Source organism: Globicephala melas, chromosome 7 (assembly GCF_963455315.2).
Source record: "Globicephala melas chromosome 7, mGloMel1.2, whole genome shotgun sequence".
NCBI lineage: Eukaryota > Metazoa > Chordata > Mammalia > Artiodactyla > Delphinidae > Globicephala > Globicephala melas.
The window spans coordinates 85,389,096-85,404,884 of NC_083320.1; the positions used below are offsets into that span (position 1 = coordinate 85,389,096).

At 40.3% G+C, this 15,789-nt stretch overlaps 1 protein-coding gene across 19 annotated transcripts in view; it reads left to right on the forward strand.

Moving 5' to 3' along the window:
• The first annotated feature begins 3,053 nt into the window (after positions 1–3,053).
• GTDC1 (glycosyltransferase like domain containing 1) overlaps positions 3,054–15,789 on the forward strand; it is a 492,727-nt gene continuing 479,991 nt past the window's right edge. For 16 of the 19 annotated variants that reach the window (XR_009564645.2, XR_009564636.1, XR_009564640.1 and 13 more), the window contains exon 1: positions 3,405–3,512. The gene's annotated coding sequence lies outside the window, so the exon portion shown is untranslated. Of the gene's footprint in view, positions 3,137–3,404; positions 3,513–15,789 lie in introns of those variants that run through there. The other 3 variants (XM_070045999.1, XM_070046003.1, XM_070046004.1) reach the window with 3 other exon arrangements.

The following is a 15,789-nucleotide window of genomic DNA, read 5'->3' on the forward strand; positions in this document are numbered from 1 at the left end:
GTGTGTTGACATTTTTTCTCCAACCAGATTATAAGCTTATGAAAGGTAGAGGCCCTTTTATACTTTTCCAGCCCTCCAGGCCTAGCAGAGTGCCGAACGGCATTTGGTATGTATTTAACACTTATTGATTTATTTCCAGCTGTAACATTATATACTGCACTACCGAGCACTTTTACATCAGTGGGGCTGAAACGGAAGTAAAAATAGGTCGACCATAAAACACCAGCAAAGAGCCCATGACAGAGTAAGAGATTTTTTTCTTAACTTCTAATTTGATTTGAGCAGCAAACTAAAGTTTTCTGGAATGAGGATGTGATGAATAGGAAGGTATACCTTGGGAAGTTTTGTGCTTCCTTCTCTAGCAATTGAGAGCCTGTACCACTGAGGGCCAACCATCTTCCAACTCTAAGGTGCTAAGGTCTATGTATACTGTTGTTGACTTGCCACAAACTTAAAGTCATCTTGGACTGCTTACTGATCTTTGATCCCTTACATATATCCACTAAACCCAAGTCATTTCCTTAGTGGCATTTATGTCTACCATTTCTTTTAAAATCCCACTTGCTACTTCAGAACCTGACAAGGTTATAGTCTCCTGTCTCATCTTCACCCCCTCCCCCTGCCAAATTCAAAATGATCTTCCATTAGATTAAATCTAAATTTGTCAGGCTCAAATTCAGGTCTTCTACCGTATCGTTTCAGCTTTGTTTTCTATTGTTTCTAAGTGAACCTTCTGTTTTAATTCATCTGATCTCGTACCTTTTCCCCATTGTTAGCTTGCTCATTTTTTTCCCAATGCCTTTGTTCAAGCAATTTCCTTTACCTTTTCCCTATAAACAAATCCAAATTCTACATTTCCTTTGTTGTCCTTTAAGAAAACTTCCCTTGGGACTTCCCTGGTGGTGCAGTGGTTAAGAATCCGCCTGCCAATTCAGGAGACATGGGTTCAAGCCCTGGTCTGCGAAGATCCCACATGCCGTGGAGGAACTAAGCCCGTGCTCCATGAATACTGAAGCCCGTGCACCTAGAGCCCATGCTCCACAACAAGAGAGGCCACCACAATCAGAAGCCCACGCACCGCAACAAAGAGTAGCCCCGGCCCACTGCAGTTAGAGAAAGCCTGCGCAGTAACAAAGACCCAACAAAGCCAAAAATAAATAAATAAAATAAATTAAAAAAAAAAGCTTCCCTTAATCTACATGGTTAATTTCCAATTTAAAATATGAATTTTATAATTGAATCCTTTTTTACTAATGGTGAATTGTTGATCATTTTATGTTTCATATTTTACACCCCCCCACCCCCCCAAGTAATGTTGTAATTTTCTTGGCAATAGGGACTTCATAATTCTTACAATCATGCACAGCTCTTGGCACCTCCAAGGATGAATGTGTTTGGTTGGGACATGACTCCAGAGGCCTGGTCAGAATTGCCTGGAATAAAGGTGAACCCTGACCAGGTGAGATGGAGCTTGGGCAAAAGGAATTCTTAAAACCAGTGGATACCTTCCTAATTAATGCCAAGTATGATTTCATACATCACTCAGACCATGTAGGCGAAACGGCAGAGCTAAAGACCTCTGATGCTGAATAGCTTTATATAACTGGTAACTATAAGCCAGATGCTGGCAGCTATGTGAGACAGAAGATCTGAGTTTGAATTCTGGCTTTGTTTCCAATTAATCTGGGCAATACTCAGTAAGCGATTTACTTTCTCTGGGTGTCAGTTCTTCAACAGTAAAATGAAAAGATTAGACTCCAGATGATATTAAGGACTAGATAAGTTAATTAAAAATTGTATGAGTCATACCTCAATGAAGATCCTGTGTGCCGCAACAAAGACAGGACGCAGCCAAAAAAATAAGGAAAGTAAATAAATATTAAAAAAAAAAGTTGTATGACTATTTCCATAGCAGTGAAATGGCAGCCATAGCCTTTGGAGTTCTTATACTTATTCCATGGGATAGGATTTACTAGTCTTGTGTGTTGTTAGGAACACTCACTTTCAGCTTTTGGCATTTATACTTTTCTGTTTCCCAATTTGTGTTAAAGTGTATGGACAGATGATTGATAAGGTTTTCACATGCTTATAATGCTGTTGTTCAGTTCAACAATGGTTTTAAACTTTGAGGGTCTTCATAAAGCCCGAATTTTGTTTAGAATGGAAGATAGTTTTAATTCTTCAATTTAAGGATAATATGTTTACTCACATAATTTAAAGCAACTTGTGGATGTAACTTTAAAGGCCTAATCAGTTTCCCTTATTTTGGTATGTCTCTCAACTCATTTCCACATCACAACCTAACTCTTCCAAGTTGCAGTTTTAAAAATGAAGTTTACCAGACTTCTAGTTACATTTGCATCTTCTGCCTTCTTCTGACTCATTTAACCCACAAGCTCCTTCCAAATACAAAATCCTTTGATTCGGAATCACAGAAATTTAAATGTGGAAGAAACAAATTCCTCCTTTTACAGGTAATTAAACGAGAGACCTAAAAGATCCTGGTGCTCTTTCTACAGACTATGAATTTTATAAATAAAAGAACTGAATTGAGATTAGGTTGCAGGGAAAAACAGGCAAAATTTGTGGACTGTAAGACCCAATAGAAATTGTGTTAATTGACATTTTATCGCAGAGAAAGTATGGATGGGAACGATGAAAGTCAAAGATTGTCACCACTGCTATCGCTCTGCTTTGTGATTTTTAACTACTTGGGTGACTCTTGAGGCGATTGGGGCTGCGCACATACCATTAACTCCCAAACTGCATATGAACTATTTGGAGTAGTGAGAACAGAAAGGACGCTCAAAATGTAGGTAAAGGAAGGAACGAGCCTGTCCAGAGGGTTCTGAGGGGACCAGGGGGAGGGAAATTAGGACGCGTTGGCCAAGCAGGTGCCTAGGAGGTGCGAGCTGCGCCTCAGGTAGCAGTGGCAGGGAAGAAGCCGGGTACGTGGCTCCAGCAGGCCAGGGAGGGGAACGGAGACCGGGGAGAGAAGAGACCGGCGGGAAAACTGCAGGAGGAAACCGAGGCTGACCTAGTGAGCAGCGAAGACCTTCTAGAAGGAAGGAGAAGGCACCAATGCAAGCTTACAACCAGACTAGGGATTAGGGAAAGAGTATAAACAAGCTTAAGGGTAAGACGCGGTGGCTGACTAGAGATGAGAAAGGGCGCGCGGGGAGGTGGGAGACGAAGTGAGGTCCTAGGGCAGTGGGCAGGTGAGGAGAGACTCGGGGGTTGTGAGCGGAGGTCTCGCGGCTCGCGAAGGCGGGAGCGTCTGCTGAGTCAGAGACCCGCAACAACCTGGCCGCGCAGGGGGCGGAGTGGTGAGCGCGTGGGCGTGCCGGGAGGCGGGGCCTACGCCTGACGCGTCCCGAGGCCGCTGCGGCCGCGGGCCGGGCGGGGCGGCGGCGGCGGCGGCGGCCGCGGGGGAGGGGCACGGCGTCAGCGCGTCGCCGGCTGGGCCGCGTTGGTGGCCAGGAGGGAGAGACTAGGAGGAGGAGGAGGAGGCGGTGAGTAGGCTCCGGGCTGGGGAGCCGCGCGGGCCGGCGGGGAGGCGGGGAGCGCGGCCCCTCCCCTCCTTGGCGCCCGCCTCGCGGGGCCGCGCGGCTTGGAGTTCCCAGAGGGGCTGCGGCGGCGGCGGCGGCGGCGGCGGCGGCGCGGGGAGCCGGGGGGCGGAGCTGAGGGCCGCGCCGGCGGCGCGCTTCCCGGACGCACGCGCTGCGTTCGCGGCGCCGCCGTCCGCCCCGCGCCCTGAGCTGGGCACCCCGGCTGCTGTGTCTCATTCCTGATACGCGCTGGCCATTTTCTGACCTTCTTTTCTTGGGTTCTGCGCGCCTTGCGGGCCGGCTTCCCGCAGCCAGCGCGCCGCAGCCGCCTCGTCGCGCGGCCGGTGAGGGTGGCTGGGGGCGCGTCGCCTTCTCGCGGGGAGGAGGTGGGGCCGGGCTCCCGGCCTTGGCCCGAGGAGCGGAGGGGCCGCCTTGCCGACCACGAGACTGCCGGGCCAGTGGTCCCTCGCGCCGCGCGCCGCCAGGTCTTCCTGAAGGACCCTTTGCGCCTGGCCCCATTATCGCCCTAACTCTCCTGACCTCAGCAGCCCCTTAGCGGAGGCTAAAGACCTCGCTCACTCTGCGCTCTCCCCGCCCCCTTCCCTCCTCTGAAGATCCCGCATATACTTATTTTAATCGGGACCCAGGCAGTCTGTTCGGGCGGGGGAAAGGTTCTCTGAATTTGTCCTGTAAATCCAGCCGTGTACCCAGCAGCGAGGTTGCAGTACTACGTTAATTTAACCTTTAGTCTAGAGGGAGTTCCTTTTTTTTTTTTTTGGTCTCTCCTCTCTGGCAAAGGCAACTTCTAGAGTTTTCTGAGAACTGTACTGCATTACATTGTCTTTGAGATAATTCTTAAGTTAGCGCTTGGAGGCAGTGTGATGGGAGGTTCAAAGAGAAGGCTTTACACTTTTTCCTCCACCTGTATCACAGTTTGAAATGGAAAACGTGCGTTGACGGTGATTTTCCACACCAGGTGGGTTGCAGAATGCAGCCCCCGTGAGCCGTGGCTCTCCTTGGTTATTGGGTGCTACCCCTGAAGTTGATTTTAAAGTTCAACAGAATGGTCAGGTAAAGGAGCTGTTGAAAAGAAATCCAGTATAATTCAATAGAGCCATTTTATTGGATTCTATTAACCTGTTTAACCTTAAGCTAGAACATGGCAGGAGTTTCATGTAGGAGCCCACGTACCAAGTGCAATATTGAATTTTAATTAGTGCATTCCAGGTTTGATGTGGAATAGATTCACATTTCTCACTGCCTTTCATTATATATTTTCCTTAGGATCTTGTATTTAAGAAACAGTTTTAGTATTGGGGGGTGGGAAGAGTACCCTTTGAATCATGAAAGTTTCTTTGATGAACTTGAAAACTGGGTAGGTAAAATGTGAACCGTGATACTGAGATAAGGTAGGAAACTGAATTTTATAGCATTACCAATTTGAGAAGTTAAGAAGGCTTTTTTACTCCTGTTTTGAAACCGTGTTGACAACTTAATCTGAAAGACTGCAGAAGTACAGAATTTTCTGTTTGTGAGGAAATTCAGCAGTTAACTATTAATTATTATTAATAATTAATTTATTGCAACCCTATAATTTTGCAGAGTAAAAGTAATCCAAGTTTCCTGAAGAGATTTAACATGAACTGAATAGAACTAGTTGACTTAATCGAACACCTAGGTAGATCATTCATACCTCCCCAATGGATATTTTTGTACCAAAATTTGTTTTGATTTTGATGTCTTAAAAACAAAAAGCCAAGTTATTACTAACGTTGAATTTTTTCCCGGTGTTTTGAGTATATGCCTTTGTTTGTGATTTGGAGTCATTAGATCAAATGATACAGATTATATTTAGGCAATCTTTACATTTCATCAATTGAAACAGTACTTTCCAGTTTGTTTGAATTTAGTAACTATTTTCACTTCGAGAATGTTTATTCATATTCTTGATTCAGATAGGCTGTGTCAATTCCAGCAGGTTGGCATTGCAAGAGTCCTAGGGTTATGGTGTATGTAACCTTGATATTAATTAGGAAGAAAGGTCCTGTAACACATGGAGTCATCGAATTCCAGCATCCTCAGCTCCCTTTTGATAGTGGTCCTCAATGCAGAAGTCCCCAGGTCCTTGCTGGGGTAGGGTGAATTCTTTGCATCTCCCACTCCAGTGTTTACTGCAGGTGTTTAGTAGATACTTTTTGGCTTGTGTGCATTTTCCCTGGTGTGGCTTCATGTAAGGTGGGCTGTGTTTTATTCATCTTTGTATGCTTCATGTCAAGCGAAGTGTACTTTGTAATGCTTGTGGTTTTGTTGGGCTTAATCAAATTTAAGAAGGTAGCAGAGTGCTTGGAAGTCATGAATCATGATATTATAAACTTGAAATACCTCATTTCCATTTTTGTGTTGAATAGATACTCTGTTAGGCTGAATTCCAATATTGAAAGAAGTAACAGGTATCTAATATTTTAGATAAATTGAGGCAAGAGGTTAACATTGAGAATTTTGTTCTTTAATGTACATTACCCACTGTGAAATTGGAAAAGGACACCATTATTTAAATTTTTTGATAGGACACCTCAGTTGAGCTAAAATAATACAAATTTTCCACTGGAGCAAAGTTTGAGAATTGTGAATTGAATGACCCTAATTGTTACTGTACGCCACGTTTTAAGGCCTTGGTTTCACTTTATAAAGATATATTTTTCAGTACATAGACTTCTGGAAGCAGCATGACTTACGGAGTTCAGACTCCTGTGGTAAAAAGCTGTCTTGAAATGATATTTTACACAGTTTCTGGCTGATGCCTTGTGCTTCATGGTGGTGATAATGAAAACAAACAAACAAACCCCAAACCAAACAAACCTTACTGTATTTTCTTTTTCCCTTAGGCTTATATTCTTTCTTTAATAGATTATTATAGTGTGCTTTGTTTATTAAAAAAAAATTACTGAGGAAATTTTTCAAGCATTTCTTTTGGAAAGTACCACCACTCCACCCTTTGAATAGCCTTGGCAAGTAATGTTTGGGCAAATGCAGGGCCATTTCCATAGTGTGATTCCTATTTGAGTATGTTGAGTTATATGAATAATAGTTTTCATAGGGACATCATCTTTGGACTACATGCATTTTTTTTTCCCCTCATGACACTATTACTGAAAACAATTGTACAGTACAGTATGATAGTGCTTAATTTGTAGGGGGCAAATAATTTCATATCTATCATTGCTGGTTCCTGTGTCAGTCCCAGGCTACCTGGCCCACCCACTGCCTGTTCTGTCTTTTCCACCCACTTCTTGAATTGATTTTTAAGACTGAAAATACCTTAAGATCCCCAGCCTCTTCAGGAGGTGGGATCTGGAATTATTCTGGTGCCCTCGGCATCCATTGCTCACAGAGGTTTGGTGTCTTACTATATCCTTGGCATGTACTCACTTTGACTGAGTTTCAAAATGAGATTCTCATTTTGAAAAATGCTTTCACTCATCAGGAGTTTTGAAATATATGGCATAAACATTTTAGGGAAGTATGTGTGAAGCATCTAGAATATATTAATATAGATTTAGATGGAATTAGTTTATAGAATCAGACAATTGATAAGAATTAGTGAGACTGTCTAGTCGTTTTCTCCCACACTTGAAGGTCACACTTAAGTCATTTAAACTCAAGATTACAATTTTTTTGAGTACTTATTTTTAAAAGTGAAGCAGTTCTGCAGTATTTCCTTAGCATAAAATAATCCATAGAGTTGATATATTTCTTTTATTATTCCTTTTTGTATTCCAAATCCCTTGTGGACCTGGAACCTTGTCTTGAGCCTGCTCCAGAGCTCTTCCTCTCCTCGCCATCCTCTCTTCCTTCAGGGAACTTGGACCTGGTCTTGTCCATGGTGGACGGTTGGGGTCCTATTTCAACTGGGGCAGAACTAGCAGAGTCAAGATACCTTGATACTGCTTCTCAGACTCACACTCACTGGATTGACTTCTTAGGTACTGAGGACAGGACAGCTGAGAGCTGGGCTCTTTGGCTGTTATAATTTCAGCTTTTCTTGAGGGTCAACTTTCATTTGCATCTGACGCTAGGACACCCTGGTCATCCAGTCATTATGTAGATCCCCTTCCTGACTACCCTGCTCTTGGTTCTCTGCCTTTGTAGCTGAGTTACTTACTGGGTGATTTCTATCCAGTTTCAGTGGTAACTAATTATTTTCAGGTGTTTGATTTTCTAACCAGGTTTTCTCTCAGTTTTGAGCTTTCATTTGACCAAGTATCTGTTATACTTTCCCATAGCACATTTGTTCGTTATCTGTCTTTCTTTCTAGACTGTGTGTACCCAGAGTGTTGGGACCGAATTTGTGCTGTTCCTGTTGGTGTCCTCAGCACTTAGTACAGTACCTGGCACATAACAGGTGATAAATAAATATTGATTGGATATAATCAATAGTATGTTATCAGTATGGGAAACCAATTTTCATATAGAAATTGAGAATTCATACAAGAAGTTCAGACATTTCATTGCCATCATAAGTACTAGGGAGTCTGTATATTTTAAATTACAAGCATATCCACATACAAAATAGCATCATTAGTCATCTTGCAGGGAGTTTATTTAAGAAGAAAATGTATATAATTTTCACCATGTATTGTTAGGTGTTGCACATTTCTGTTTTTCTGGAGTTTGATTAAATGTATATTATTTTATATTTCTTACAAATAGAAGTTTTATGGCACTATAAAGAAGTGAATTTAATGGCCCTATTTTTTTTTTTTTTGCGGTACGCGGGCCCCTCACTGTTGCGGCCTCTCCCGTTGCGGAGCACAGGCTTTGGACGCGCAGGCTCAGCGGCCATGGCTCACGGGCCCAGCCGCTCCGCGGCATGTGAGATCTTCCCGGACCGGGGCACAAACCCGTGTCCCCTGCATGGACAGGCGGACTCTCAATCACTGCGCCACCAGGGAAGCCCTAATGGCCCTATTTTTGTGCATTAGTAATTATATACTAAAGAGTAAATTCTCATTAAGAGGCCCTTAAATGCCTGCTCATAAAAAAAGAGAGACCTCTTTGATTTTGTTCTCCATACAATCCCAGTTATTGTATTGAAGCAAGTCATCAAACTCTTTAGTAGTCTAAACCTTTAATTTGGTTTCAGAACAGTAGTCATGTATTGAATACCCAAATTACCATGTCTTTAACAAGTAATGCAGACACTTATTAAAAAAGTAATGACCATAACTTTTCGTGTAGAATTTCTTGTGCTAATTTTTTAAAGAGGACTGTTGAACTGCATTCCCCATGAAGGCCAAAATCTCATACTTTAAAGGATAGTGGAGTATACATTTATGTGTAGAGAGGAGGGGGTGGTAATTTTTGTAGTGGAATTTTTAAGTGGATAGTTTACTAATTATGTTGAGGTAAACACTTTACAACTCTAAGAGGAAAACTTCAATTATCTGAATGAGATGAGGTATGTGAAATTAATTCAGATAAGTGGGGGAATCCTTAGTGTAAATGGTGCATGTCAAGGGCCATGACCTCAATCTTGATTTTTATTTTTTCTATGTATCTGTCAGCTGGTTTTACCTTACTAGATTCTGATTCTTTTTGATCATGCTGGGAATCATTGATGGAGGAGGTAAAGTTTGCTCTATAATTTTTTTTTTCTTTTGCCACAGAGGGAATCCAGAATATCGTATTCTGTGACAAGTATAATTGCTCATCTCTCGCCTGTACTGCCTGCCCTTTTAGGAGGTACACCACAGCCTCGCATTTTGTCACCTTCCTGTCAAACGTCAAATGTGTTTGGGGACTCCTTGAGAATACACTTGATTTGAAATTAAAGCCACACTCCTCTGTCCACTCTCAAGATGTTTTCCTGCAAGTTGTTGCAACAAGTTGTGGAGGGTGAATTGAGCTGGATAAAACCTTGATTCTTTTCCTGTCCCCCTTGGGCTTTAATATTTAAGCAGCAGTTTGCACTGTAAGCCCTTGAAATAGAAACAAGCATTGGGGCATAACCCCTGACCTTTGCAAATCCTAACTTGAAATGAAAATTTTTGTGATTGATTAGAGTGTTTTAGGAAAATGATTTCTGCTGCCATTTACTAAGGTTTGCAGCATTCCTGGGCTCCTGGCATCTGAAAGTTATTGTGCAATCTGTAGATAGTCTGTGTAGCTGTGGTGACATTTTCCTCTAGGCTTTGGTTTTTTTGGTATGTTTTGTTTAAACAGAGGTAAGCTCATCTTAGCAGCAGAGGTGTGTGCTATCTGACACCTCTGTAAGTGAATTTTACTTCTTTCTTCAGCATTACCTATAGATGCTTTACTTAAACCACCTCAGAACATGGCTCTTTATTTTCAGCATCACCAGCTTCCTTTTCACCTCTTGGTCTTTGAGATACAAGACGGTTCATATCATGATTGCCTTGGGTAGAGTGGATATGATATCAGCAAGCTCTGTATACAGACCTTGTGAGCAATTTCTAGTTCATTGCCTGAGACCTTCTTAAATACATGCAGGCAATATGATTGAAGAGTTTAGGCCTCAGGGTCAGTCCAAACTGATTTTGACTCTGTACCATTTATGAACAGCATGTCTTTGGGGGAAGTTAGTTACTTCTCTGGGTTTCAGTTTCCTCATATGTAATATAGGAATAATATCAGCTTAGTGTATTGAGTTTTTTTTTAAAGAGTAATCTTAGCTGTATTGATTTGTTGTCATGTGCAGATAAGTGTTCAATAATGTGAATTAATGAACTATCTGGATCATACACGATTTTAAAAAAAAGTAGATTTTGTTCCATTTGATAACAGAGATAGTCAAGTAAGCAAGAATTATTCCAAATAGAGGTCTTGCACAGTTGACTTTGTTTTTCTTTTATTCCTATAACTGCTTTGCTATTATATGTTTTATTTATTTATTTTTATGTCTTTATTTTTTATTATTTTTTATTGGGGTAGAGTTGTTTTACAATGTTGTGTTAGTTTCTACTGTACCAAAAAGTGAAGTAGAGTTCCCTGTGCTATACAGCAGGTTCTTATTAGTTATCTATTTTATATATATTAGTGTATATACGTCAATCCCAATCTACCAATTCATAACCGCCCCCCTCCCTGGCCTTCCCCCTCTTATTTGTTCTGTACATCTGTGTTTCTATTTCTGCCTTGCAAACCGGTTTATCTATACCATTTTTCTAGATTCCACATGTATGCGCTAATATACGATATTTGTTTTTCTCTTTCTCTTTTGAAAGTACATAAGACTTTTGCAACAATCTATTTATATACAAAGGATATACCGATATGTGGGATAGGGAAGCAGAATGTGGAGTGTACTTGCTGGAGTAAGACAGACTTGGATTTGAATATAGATCTAACATTTGAGTAACCTTGGGCAGGGTTCTTTACTTTTTTGATTAAAACTTTTCATCTGTAAAATGGGTATTAAAGTTTAAAGAGTTAAAAAGGGAAAAAAGGATAATAAAAAGATTGTTAAGACTTAAGAGATCAGGTACGTAAAATATTGAGTAAAGCTGGAATCCATAAATACTGATAATTTTTATTATGACTGGAAAAGTGGCTTTACTTCTCTGAAGTAAAGAAGCTTCCTCATCTGTAACATGAATATGTGGGAAAATTAATAGAGTTATTATGAGTATTAAATGAGATAATACATGTAAGAACTCATTAAATGTTAATTGCTGGGCTTCCCTGGTGGCGCAGTGGTTGCGAGTCCGCCTGCCGATGCAGGGGACGCGGGTTTGTGCCACGGTCCGGGAAGATCCCACATGCCGTGGAGCGGCTAGGCCCGTGAGCCATGGCTGCTGAGCCTGTGCGTCTGGAGCCTATGCTTTGCAACGGGAGAGGCCACAACAGTAAGAGGCCTGCATACCGCAAAAAAAAAAAAAAAAAGAGTTAATTGCTACTGTTATTTATATTATTATTAATTCAGTTTCAGAACAAATTGGACCAATTTTGAGTCAAAATGAAAGAATTCATACAGATACTTAATATATTTTTTATGTTGGGGGATATTTACTATGGATTTGGGGATGGCAAGTTATCATTCATTAGCTTTCAGTGTTTCCTTAAGACAGCAGTAGTTCTGAAGTTGTGATATACAGGCCTTTTGGGGTCACTGAGACCCTTTCAGGGCGTCCATTAGGTTAAAACTATTTTTATAGTAATACTGTTTGCCTTTTCCACTGTTTTTACATTTGCCTTGCTGATACTAAAGGAATAGTGGGTAAAACTGTGGGTATCTTAGTAGATATTAAATGGCAGTGGCACCAGGGTGTACTAGTAATCATTGTATTCTTCACTACCACGCATTCACTGTTAAAAAAAAAAACAAACAAAAACTCAAAAAGCCAGTTTTACTTGAGTGTCCTTAATGAAGCAGTAAAAATTATTAGTTTTATTAAATCTTGATCCTTGAATGCATTGTTTTAATATTCTATGTGATGAGGTAGGAAATATGCAGAAGGCACTTCTGCTACATATCCAGAGTACATTGTTTGTCTCAAGGAAAACCCTTACGTGTTCTTTTGAGTTGTGAGCTGAGCTAGCCGTATTTTGCATGAAACATCATTTTTACTTGAAAGAATGACTACCAGACAAACTAGGATTATTTAGACTTAGGTATTTGGCAGTGATATTCTTGAAAACGAACACAGTGAGACTTGTCACTTCATGGCAAAACAATAGACAATATTTGTTGCTGATGATAAAATTTGAGCTTGCTAGTGAAAATTAAAATTTTGGAAAACCTAAGTCAACTGCTGTGCTCTTGTCAGCTTCCCAGAACTTAAAGAGTTTTCTGATGGGATGGGTGGTGATATTATGAATGTGAGTTTTTGCTATGGTATTAATTATGTCAAGATTTTCAATATTTATATAACTCAATGAATGAATATTTTCAAAGTGATCAGTGTTACAAAATTATGGTAAAAGGCCCTTATAGAAAGCAAGTAACAGAATACAAAAAGCTTATGTGATATTAGATTTCATATTACAGCTAACCGAAAACTCCTACTTGTCAAGTTTTGGTGTAGTATCAAAGAAGAACATCCACAGTTATCTGAAAATGATATTAATATTAACATATACTTTCTTTCTTCTCACTGCATATATGTGTGGGGCTATTTTTTTTCATGTAGTTCAATCAAAACAATGTATCACAACAAATTGAAGGTAGAAGCAGATATGAGAATCCAGCTGTCATCTATTAAGTTAGACATGAAAGAAATTTGCAAAAGTTGTAAAACAGTATTATTTTTATCACTAAGCTTTTTTTGTATAATTAATTTTTCATAAAATATATTCTCATACTAAATGTCATTAAAAATTTTAAATGAATCAGGAAAGCAGAACATATTTTGTCACAAAACTGGAACTTAATCATTGTCTTGCACATTCTAGAAATGGAAACTATTCTATTTCATTCAACAAATACTTGCAGAGTGTATGTGAATAAGCAGTTTCCACGTGCAGGAACTCAGTGTAGGTAGGGAGATAGATGTCTTCATTTTCAGATACTAACAATTCACTGAAACAAGTGCTTTAATAAACATCTGTTCAAAGTTGCATATTTTTTTCACCAAAAAAAGATAGCAAACTAAATGCCATTTTATAACCTGAGTTTTTCCCCCTGTTAACACTATAGAGCAAATCTTTTTTCATGTTAATGTTTATAGATCTATGACATCATTTTATAATAGTGAAAAATTGGAAACAACCTAAATGTCCCATGGATGGGAGAATCAGCTCAATTGTGTTGCATCTCATATCAATTTTTAAATTAAATTATAAATCACGCTTTAAAAAAATTTAAAAAATAGTTAACATTTTCGCCTTTAATTCCTAATATGGTAAATATTGATAATTATAACTCATTAACAAAAGCTCTTGGGAGTCCTCAATTTTCAAGAACACAAAGGAGGCCTGATACTAAGAAGTTTGAGAACTGTTTCTTTAAGGAATGGTGGCTAGAGTCATCAAATGAACAAAGTTCTAAAGTTTTAATATTTTGCGTATTTCTTTGAAATATGGACTACATACCTCTAGTTTCTTTTCCTGGTTGTAATGATATGTTACTGGATGGAGTTCTGTGTCATTCTCCAAGTAGGCAGAAGGTTCCTGTGTGTTTTTAAAGAAGATTTTCATTTTTATTTAAGATCGCTGCTACCTATATTGTTGCTACCCAGAGTTGAGATAATGGTTAATGGCCACTTTATCAGCGGATTCATTCTTGATACCACTCTTTTGGTTGCGAGCTATTCATGTAGTTTTAAGCGCTGTTCACCATGGCAGGCTACTTAAGGGTTGTAGTGAAATTCACTTTGCTGAAAATAAACTGCCATTTTCTCTGAAGTCTTTACACTAGGCTAATCTGTCTGCTGTGAAGTCTTCCTGACATTTCATAGCTATTTTCTAGATGGTCAGTCCACAACTTGTGAATGTGTTTGTGAATTAGTTACTTGCCAACAATATAATATGAATTACAGATGGGTTCCATAGTGCCATTGATACTATGGGCAGAGCCTCATTGTGGATTATTAACATCTTTCTTTGGGGAATTATATTCTGACTCCTAGAAGTCTAGCCAAATAAATTGCTCCATTGCAGTCCAACAGTGGCAAGAAACCCCCTTTTCCCGCTTACAATAGAAACAGGAGTGCTAAAGCTTTAATAGAAGCAAGAGAGGCATTCTGAAGCAACGCTCAAGAGACGCAGGTTATCCTAGGCACCCCAGGTGGGTAGAAAGGGTGGTGAGTAACCCTCTCAGGTGAAGCAGGTGTAGAAACTTTGGGTCAACCAGCAATGGTGGAGGGAAGAAGAAGGGATATTCTAGATACTGCTTGCAGGTGATAGATACCCTTTTGCGGCAGTTGCTAAAAAAGTAAGGGATGGGTAGTCCTAGGTTGGGAAATCCATATGTATAGAGTTTTGTTGTGTTGTGCTCTTACGTTTGGTTATCATATGAACTGAACTCAAGAAATAGAACAACAAGCCAGTTGGGAAGGTTGAACTCATAGATTTATAGGCCAGAGGTTTGAATGTAAAAGGAAATGATGAACTCCAGGGGCATTCATAATCAGAAAGAGCAGTGGAAGCCAGGAGGGTGTTGGAATATGCAAGCTGTTCACAAGGGCCCCAAAGAAATTCACGTTACAGGGTGGCTGTTAGGGCAGGGGTAGAACTGGTGATCAGCTGGCACAGTTCAGTCAAAGAATGCTGTGACTCAGCCTGCTGCCTTAGGGTCTCTGGTAGGAAATATAGACTTTTAAGAGTGGTATCCATACAGGAAAACTGTTATGGGGAATGGTGGATATAAAGCAGAAAGCAAGAACCAGGAGAATCTGTGCACACAGATGAGGCCAACTTGGGAGAACTAGAATTTGACCTGAAGTTGAGCTTGTCTTATTTCTGCTCAAGGGTATTGTTTGACCCCTTGGATTGAGGCAAGGCTGAGCCAGAGTGGCAAGCAGAGTGACCATAGCTAGCTGTGTGTAGTGGAGTGACAGACCTGCCCAAGAAATATTTGTTAAACCAATGGATGGAAGTAAGGCAGGGGAACAACTGGGTCATTACACTCATGTTCTTCATGCAACAGACACTAGGCACCATATTACCTACCCACTAAATATTCTCTAGGCTAGGGTTCAGTAAACTTCTTTTTTAAAGCACCAGATAGTAAATATTTTAGGCTTTATGGGTGATTATGGTCTCTGTTAAGTTTGCCATTGTAGTGTGAAAGCAGCCGTAGAAAAATCCATAAATGAATGAGTAGCTATGTTCCAATGAAACTTTGTTTATGGAGACTGGAATTTGAATTTCATGTAATTTTCGTATGTCGCAAAATATTGGTCTTTTAAAAAAACTTTTCATCCATTAAAAAATACAAAATCCATTCTTAGATCATAGCTGTGTAAGAAAAGGCAATGGACTGAGTTTTGGGCCACAGGCTCTGATCTTTGTTTTAGGCAAATAAATGACTATCAGTTATGATGCAGAAAGCATCATATTAGCATTACTGAAACAGATGTTCTCTAGGACAATGCTGTTGGTGACACTGTCTTGTTTTATAGGTGACACTGATACAAATCCGTTCAAGAATTTAGATGTGACATCTGCAGCAGGTTCAGATCTCTCAGCTATAAGACAAACTGGATACTTCATAAAGATTGTCATCTATTATGCGCAGAGAGCCAAAATCCGTTACTGAGATTGTCTGGGTGAACTGCCTGCT